Below are 9,804 nucleotides of genomic sequence, written 5' to 3' on the forward strand. Positions count from 1 at the left end.
GATGTGCTGCTTTATTCCTTGGATAGAGGCCTTGATGTATGTGTTGACTTGAAGGGTCTTCACCTTTGACACAATCGGGGATGTCTGACTTCGTTCCTGGTCGTGTTGTGTCGGCGGCGGCTCAGCGGAAGCGGGACAAGTATGGGACGCGTTGCAGGGCCCCCTATTGGCTATGGTTTTCTTCCTTTCTCCTTTTCTTCGTTGGGAGAATTAGAGAAGGCTGCTATTACGCTGCTGAAGCGGGTACAGGTGTTCGCTAAGACTCAGGATATTGGTGCTCGTGCAGTTGCTCACATTTTCAGTAGGATTGGGTTTGCTATAGCTAGAGGGGTGGGGGCCCGGATTGTATCTTGGCTTCCCACTAATTTCTTGTAAATTGATTGACTTTGTAGGTTTTTTTGATATAATAATAATAATAATAATAATAATAATAATAATAATAATAACAATAACAATAACAATAACAATAACAATAACAATAACAATAACAATAACAATAACAATAACAATAATAAGAAATGAAATTTTAACTTTTAATACCACAAAAAGATCGAAAATATTTTTAACACCCAAAAAAATAAAAGATTTATTTTAATACAAAAAAAAAACAAAAAATATGGATTTCACCACCACTTAATAGATTTCATTCAAAAATTTGTTAGCTGGCCCCATAATGTCTACATGTTAGCAAGCAATTGATGATGGCTAATTGAAGATTGTGTTGAAGTTTTGGAGAAAAAAAAAGGCGAGATAGATTGTGATGTAGAAAAAAAAAAAAAAAAAAAAAAAAAAAAAAAAAAAAAAGAGGAGAAAGAGTAAAATATATGTATGGGTCGCACCATCACCTAGGATATGTTCACTTCAACTTATTTCATGTACTTATTACTTATTTCTTAATAAATTCAGATTAGACCAGATTAGAACTTTTAATTATCATTTACTTATTGTTATATATCGCGTATTATTAAAAATTATGAAAATTACATATTTGAAAAGTTTATAATGAGACAAATGTAACAAGATCCATTTTGACAATGTTTTCTTTATAGATTAGAATTATGATAAGGTCAAAGTTTAGTCAAGTTATTAAATCATATAAGACCAGATCAGATAATTAAAAATCATATCAGAGACCTTACTAAAATCAGACCAGGTCTCTTTGTTTCAGGTGAAGAGAAGAAGTCCCAAAATATAGAGGGTCCACTTTCATTATGGCGTGAAAAGGTACCTTTTTAGTCTTATGAATTTTTTAACTCTCTTACTCTTATAGTCTTGTCTTTTTTTTAATATGAAACATACATGTGTTGTTTGGGAAGCCTTTTTATTTTTTTGGAAAGTATTGTTTGGGAAGCCTATAATTCAAAAAGACTACTGTAAAATTTTTACAATATGACTAATAATTAAATAGCATGCATGATTTGATTTTTTTTTTTTTTTTTTTTTTTTTTTTTTTTTTTTTTTTTGTTTTTTTTGTTTTGAGGGATGACATTTTGACTAGCAAAAACAACTAACAATAAATACTTAGAGATAATTCATAATTTTATGACAATAATGACGACTACTAGATCAATTTCTTAATTAATAAGTTCTTTATTTATTAAAATTGCATGCTACATGATCTACCATTATTGTAATTTGACAATTTATAAATAATGTATAATTCATGCGTATTGCAAGGCTACTAGATAATTATTCTCATGAACTTACAATATTTATCAATAACTATATACTAAAAGACACACCAACAATGACACGTGTCATTTCCTGGTGTGTCTCTTAGTTTTTTTTTTTTTTAAAAAAAAAAAATCAAATTAGGAAACAAATCTTAAGCATAAATAAAATGTTAGAAAAGATTTAATATATCCTTCCAAATATATTAATACCATAAACATAAGAAAAAAAAAAAATTTAACATAACTTGTGACATATGTAGTGTTACGTACTACTTTACTATTAATAAAACAAGGATTTTTTTAAAAAAAAAGATTTAGTATTTAATTATGTATGATTAGCTTGCCAAGAAAAATATGAAAAAATGTTTTAAGTCGATTGATTATTCAGAAAAAAAAAAACTATGTAAGAAAGAATGAGTAATAGTGTCCAAAAAAGAAACCTATTTATGGGTTAAATACATATTGTTAAGATATTCATTTGGTAAACAAAAAGAAAATTATATAAATTGTTGGTGAAATATATATAAGTATACTTACATATGTATTTTAAAATATCGTATTTCGCTAATAATAGGCTTTCATAATAAATCTATTTTACGAATCGATAACTTAGTCAAATTTATTTTTTATAATTAAATATATTGTTAATTAATTCGTAGTTATTGCAAGTTACCGTGCATGGCACGGGACCTAACCTAGTTATCTTAAGTCTTAACACCGGCCCATGTGCAAAAATAAATATACAAAAAGCTTAATAAGTGAAGACTCAATTGCTTAAATAGCTTTTTTTTTTTTTTTTTTTTTTTTTTTTTGGCCATAATAGGAATATCAATTTTATAGTGGAGATTTCAGAAAGGAAAGAAAAAGGAGGAGAAGCTAGATATTAGGGGGAAAAAAATGGGAATTAATGAATTTCTTCATATGAATAAAGGTGATGGGGAGCTCAGTTATGCTCAGAATTCTTTTGTCCAGGTAAATTTTGGTTCATCTATCTCCAAATTTTATAATTGGTTAACTCAAACATGTATTAAACCCTTTTCAATGCATTTATTTTCACATGTACTTATAAAATAAGTAAAAAAAATGATTCATAAATATTGAGTAATAGAGTATTTTTCAACATTTAACCATTATTTGATTAAGAAAATTTGTCAATTATTACTCAAAATAGGCACCTTGTCCGTTAATTATGCTCAAAATAATTTATCTTTAATGATTTATACTCTAATTGATAATAATTATCATACAAATATACAATTAATAAATGATAGTCAAATTTATATTTATTTATTACTCGTATTTCAGTTCATTCAAACTTTTCAATTCAATGAGGAAGCCCTAATTCATCTTCATGATAAACAAAAAATGTTTATCTAGTGGCAATTCCGTATATAAGTCAATATAAATCTCAGTCAGCATAACATTTCTGTATTAACATTAGTGGGGTCGATATTTGACAAAAGTATTTTTATTTAATTACAAAAATGCCACTAGATAAACACTGTTTTGTTTATCATGAAGATGAACTTGTATTTTCACCTTTTTTAACATATTAGACCATCTTTTTTCTTAACTTATTAGATGTTTTTAGTTATTGTTTAAAAATAATGATATTAGTATAATGTGTAACAAATGCATCACATGAATAGAAAAATTAGTTACTTATATATAAGGTCAAACTAGTGTATTGGTAACTATATGTTAAATTTGACTGTGTCAATTATCATAGAGTGGAGATAGAGTTTCGTAATAAATAATTTAATGCTACTAGGCACTTTGGGAATTGGGACTTTGGGTGGGTTTCCCTACCTTTCCCTCCGCTAATATGAGCCCAGCCAGGATAGACACCGTTCAGAAGGGGTTTTGTTTGGCCCACTAGGGATTTCTTTCGATATTGGTTTAAATTGCATAATTCTAATCTGATTAAATTAAACTTTGACCTTATTTGTCCACTAATCTTTAAAATTGTACATGTTCCGGGTGAGCTCCGATACCGTGATGTCTTGGGGTTGAGTAAAGGTTTACCGTCCAATTTGATACCTGCACAATCAGCACAGATGATCTAGCCCGGGGGGTTATCCGGGAATAACCGCTCCGATGCTAAAGTTAGTGATCTGAGGAAGAGAATATGAAGAGAGAGAAAGGGTGTAGAGAGAGAGAGAGATTGTACCTTAATTATGAAAATGTGCCTGGATATATATAGGGGAATAACCAAGCAGGTGCCATCAATCCTTATAGGTGGCACACCGACCTTATAGGTGACGCACCGACCTTATAGGTGGCAGGTGCCTGCGTGGTTTTAAGCTGCTCTCCACGTGGCCGAGAAACCGGCCATTGTGGATGTTAAGCTGGTTTGCTAATTGCTGGCTAATTAGTAACATTTAAGCCATTTAACGGCCAAAGAGCTAGGTTGTAGGTATTATCCCGTACAACTAGCCCCCCAAGTGGGGACGTTGACAGAGGTCGACGTTCGCACTTTCAAATAAAAGATTAAAATCTCCGATTTGCCCCCAAAGTGAGCAAAGTACCGATAGTGCTTTGCTCAGTACAAATAAAAGATGAGATTTAAAATCTCCGATTTGCCCCCAAAGTGAGCATAATACCGATAGTGCTTTGCTCAGTACAAATAAAAGATGAGATTTAAAATCTCTGATTTGCCCCCAAAGTGAGCAAAGTACCGATAGTGCATTGCTTTGCTCAGTACAAATAAAAGATGAGATTTAAAATCTCCGATTTGCCCGTGAAATTCGATATTTACTTAAGTATGAAGCTTGCTTTTATTGGACATAGTGATGGGCGGGAAAAATTGAAATAAAGTAAAATGAAGTGGGGCACGTGTCAAACGTCGACCGTTGTTTGATGAAGAGGTGCTTTTTTCTCCACCGTTGGATTTCATGCACCAAACGTCAAATCAAAACACTGTTCACCGGGGGTATAAATAAGGAATACGAACAGTTTCCTCATTTGATCTTAGGTTAAAATTCTCCAAAAATTCCCAAAAATAGACTTCTTTTGCTATCCCGCGTAATCCCTAGTACGAAGATACTCTGGGTTCATACTCTGGTCGACGGATTTCAGTTGCTTCAAGCCTTGGTTGTTTCCGTTTGTTCTTGCAATTCGTCGAAGCTGTTCGCTTCATGTAGAGGTAAAAAACTTTGAATTTCTCTTTTTAATTTGTTTGTTCGATGTTTGTCACTTGTATGTAGTGGGTTGTGATGTTTCTGAATTTGTTGAGTTGGTTATGCGTGAATCTATAAAGAATTCTATTACGGATGAGGCCTGTGAGGCTGACCCGTTTGTGCACTTGTCCTTAGCGTCAGAAAAGGAAGCTGAAAAGCCTTCTCAGTCTGTTAACGTTGGTATATTAGAAGACATTGATCTTGTTGAACTTGAGTCTATCAGTGTTATTGAGGACGTTGATTCATATATCTTCCTCGACGAGTACGGCTCTAATCTCGGTAAAATCGGCGTCCAGAAAATGCCGAGAACTAAGCGTCCTAGCGTTGACCCTAATCAGGCTGAGAGCGCTGATAGGTGTCCTGTCAAAGAGCCCCTTGTTGACCCTGAAGCCGAAGTGTCCGACATCAATGAAGATGACGTGGAATCTACTGAACGCAGCATAGCGTCAGACAGGGACGAAGACTCAGATGAGGAATGTGGAGGGAGTGAAGATCAAGGGGAGGATGAAGAAGCTGGCGACAGTCAACAACAGTCTGGATCCGATAATGAGGAGACAGACTCAGACATAAACGAAGACATCAATGTCGGCGAGCAAATCATTGCCGAGGAAGCATTAGATGAGGGTTACAACTCAGAAGATGACGATGAACAACATCGACGTCCTCTAGAGGTAGCTGACAACTTAAAGGTAAAGACCGTTAAGGTTGATGACAAATGGCTAGAAACTGCTACCGAGAAGGATTATTGTGGTGTTGGGAAGAGATGTTTCAAGCTTCCTGATGAATATGCTCTTACTTTACCGCCTTCTGTTAGCACCGTATTTGATTTTCCAGAAGGGCATATTGCCGTGTATGCTAAACATCTGGAGTTTGGACTCTGTTTTCCGCTTCACCCCTTTATCGAGAAGATATTTAAAGCCTGGAATATTTGTATTGCCCAGCTAACACCGCCAGCCGTTCGCAACATTGTGTCCTTAGTGTGGACAATGATATATATGGATTTTCCGTTAACTTTAAATCTTATACGTAAGATTCACCGACTTAAGAAAGACAGCCAATCACCAGGTTGGTGGTCTCTTTATACTGCTACCGGTAAGATTACAGTGTGGCCAAAACTGACCAGCTGTAAGAAATGGCAGAATCAATTTTACTTTCTAAAGGTTCCTGATAACTTTGCTTTACGAAGGAACTTCTATCTTCCTCATACCTGGTTTGATACACTTAGGGATAGGGGTTTAGGCAAGCTTGAACGAAAAGCCTTTCGGTTTTTTGAATGTATGTATGTTAATGAAGGCACTAAAGTTAAGGCCGTTCCAAGGGAGTGGCTGCCCAACTGTAATTATATCCTGGGCAACGCTCCCCTGTCTCATGTCGGTCTCTGCCATACTGATGCAATGGGTATGATTTAAAGTCACCATTATTATTTATATTTATTATTTTTATTATTATTATTATTTTTTTTTTACTTCGTGTCTTGTAACTATGTTATAACTCTTTCCGTTATTTATCTCTCGAGCCGTGATTAACCTTGAGTGTTTTTCGAAAACTTATCCTTATGTGTCATGTTAATGTCGTCACTTCATGTTTTTGACTGGTATTTGTGTTACGCTTATTGCCATTTGGTTTCACATTCATTTGTTAACATTTTGAACAGGTGTCGATAAGTTAGATAACGCCCGGCTCGGACTCCATCCCGACGGCAGTGTCAAGCATCAGTGTCCGCCCAATCCCAAGAAGAAACTCGACAACCTTCCCAAGTTTGCTACCAGGGCTCAAAGGGGTAGGCAAAGAAATAGAAGAGACATGACTGCTCTTTCTCAATCAAAGCCGGTGGGATCCACTATTCTCCCCCTTAGAAGGGGTGGTGGTGCCGGTAAATCTAAAAGGGCCTCTTCAACAAGCAGCCGTGATCAATCCAAGAAACAAAAGACAACTCCTGCTTCTAACCAGCAAACAAATCAGCTAAAGGATTCTGTTGCCGAGCTGAGTGTTGTGAATTTAGACGAGGATGATGTCGGTGGTACTGACCTTTCGTTCCTGCAGCCACCTCGTATTGACGCCGAGAAGATCATTTCTGTTACAAAGGTGACCCCTCAGGATAATATCGGCTTATCTGGTCTTAGCGGTCAGAATGCGTTTGTTCCTGCCTCTGTATCAGAATTCATCGAGGTACCACATGTGAAAATTCCTCAGGAGGTAGCGGATGAGTTTTTAGACTTTCCTACCAGCAATGCCAGTGAGCTATGGCGTCCAAAATTGACGGTGAACAGAGGTGACTCTGTTTACTCTGATGATCCGTCATCTGGGGGTAGCCTTGGCTGGAGAATGCTGAAAGATCTGCCCACTCCCGCCGATAGGCCTACTGGTCGGGTCGTGGCTCCTTGTGGTGAAATGATGAACAACCTGCTGAAGGTAAGTCACTTAGGTTCTTTTATCTCGTTTCCTTTCTCCTTTCTGTTTTTACTCATTTATTTGGACTCTAGGCTTATTTTACATCCTCCTTGTGTTTTTTTTATATATATACAGACGTCAACTCTGCTGTTGAGGTTGTTCATATGTATAGGCATTATCAGAGGCAGGCAGATAAGGCTGAGCTTGTTTTGAAAAAAGCCGATGAGGAACGCAAGGCCCATAATGCTGAGATTGAAGGTTACAAGGGCAAGCTGAAGGTGCTGGAAGGCAAAGCTGCTGACCGTGATGAGCTATTCAAGAAGCTTGAGGATCAGACTCAGCTAAAGGCTCAAATTGCTGACCTTGAGCAGAAATTGGAAGCTGAGAAGGGCAGTAGGAAAAGGGCCGAGGATAACCTTGATCTTATGCGTTCGGAGAAGCCTACCATAAAGCGTAGAGCTGTCAACCAATTTTTAAAGTCAGATCTGTACCGTGATAAGCTGGTTGATCGCTATACCGGTGGTTGGGTTGCTGCACATCGGTGCGTATGCAAGGCCGAGGAGTGGGGTGAGGACAGATGGCAGGTAGTGGAGGATGCTTATGGTTCTGACCGACATCTATCTCCTACCAGCTACGAGAAGGATTATTTTGATGATCCTCCCAGCCTTGCTACTATGAAGAACCTTGACCCTCGCAGCCTTCCCGGCGAGGAATTTGATGACGCCATTCTTGCTACTCCTACCCATGATGATTGTTTAGGGAAGGAGTCTGAGCCCAAGAAGGATTAAAGTGTTTGGCAGTCATCGCCAAGGTCTTCAAGCGGCTCTTGCTCTTTGTCTTTGTTATGTTAATGAACAAACTATTTATGCTTTTTACGTTTGAAACTTATGTCTGTATGTTTCATGTCCGATAAGGGACTTAACTTAACTTGGTTTTGTTTTTTGTTATCCGATAAGGTGATGGCTGTCGGCTGTAAATGATATTCTGTTTTTTGTTGTGGCTATGTTTAATTTGCGTTTTATCGTTGGGATATTTGTGCTTGTGTTTTTATCAACTCTGCTTATCAGTATTATGCTTGCCCCGCAGTTTGACGACTAAATGTCTTAACATTTTGTCGTGAAACTTATTATTGTCCTTGAATAACATAATGTCGTAATGGGGCTCACGATACAAAATGTGACGGTATTGTCCTTGAATAAATCCGTGTGATTACATTGCGACCTTTAGTAGGCTGAGCAACGACAGTGGATCAGACCGTCTATTCAACTCACCTTTAGGTGCATTAGTTATCCAACCATCTCGACACTTGAATGGCTGCTATGGCTAGCTAGGCCGTTTGCACGTCCATATCGAAAGTGGGCAGATGTTTCTCGTTTTTGCCGCTGAGTGTTTTGCATTCTTATTTACGGCCTTCAGCCAAAATAAAACTTGCGTACAAACTAGCCCCCCTTGAGGGACATAATTACAAAATGCGATTCTAATAGTTATGCCGATATCTAAATATTACAAAATTAATCATTACTAGTACAAATTAGACATAACTAAACATAGTACTTTTTCAGGACAGCTGCATTCCAAACGTTTTTTAACTGGACCCCTTCCAGTGTCATGAGACGATAAGAACCTTGGCGTATTGTTTCATATATTTGATAGGGTCCTTCCCAGTTGGCCGTGAACTTACCATCGGCATTTCCCTTTCCTATTGCCGCTGTTCTACGCAATACTAGATCTCCATCTTCTAACGGCCTATGGCTGACGCGCTTGTTGTAGGCTTGACTCATTCTGTTTTTATAGACTGCAGATTTAATAGAGGCCATTAATCTCACTTCTGGTAAGAAGTCCAACTGCTGTCGTAATAGCAAGTCGTTTTGATCTTCGCAGAAGTGTTGAATTCGGAATGTCGGTAACCCTACTTCTGCAGGAATGACGGCCTCCGATCCGAACGCAAGATTGAAAGGTGACTCGCCTGTCGTTTCTTTGGTTGTCGTCCTGTTAGCCCATAATATCTCTGGTACCAAGTCTGCCCATAGTCCTTTAGTGTCTTCAATTTTCTTTTTTAGCGCGGTTAGTATCTGTTTATTAGCGACTTCAGCCTGGCCATTGGATTGAGGATGGCAAACTGCGGCATAGGCGAACTTGACCTTATATATGCCGAGAAAATCTTTGACTGGTTTACACTCAAACTGCGAACCGTGGTCGAACACCATCGCTATCGGCAACCCAAACCTGGTGAAAATATTTTTCCAGATAAACTTCTTTACTTCATTTGCCGTTATTTTCGCAACCGGCTTCGCCTCTATCCATTTCGTGAAGTAGTCTATCCCTACTATTAAAAATTTACGGCCTCCTGTTGCCGAAGTAAAGGGTCCGACAATGTCCATCCCCCATTGGGCGAATGGAATAGGATTGAGGATAGGTGTTAGGTCGTTGGGTGGTTGATTAATTACTGGACCAAATTTCTGACACTTATCACACTTCTTGGCATAGGATAGAGTATCTGAAATCATTGTCGGCCAGTAATAGCCTCTTTTCATTGCTTCCAAAGACATCGATCTGCCGCC

This window comes from Chenopodium album, chromosome 24, assembly GCF_948465745.1.
Source record: "Chenopodium album chromosome 24, dcCheAlbu1.1, whole genome shotgun sequence".
NCBI classification, from domain to species: domain Eukaryota; kingdom Viridiplantae; phylum Streptophyta; class Magnoliopsida; order Caryophyllales; family Amaranthaceae; genus Chenopodium; species Chenopodium album.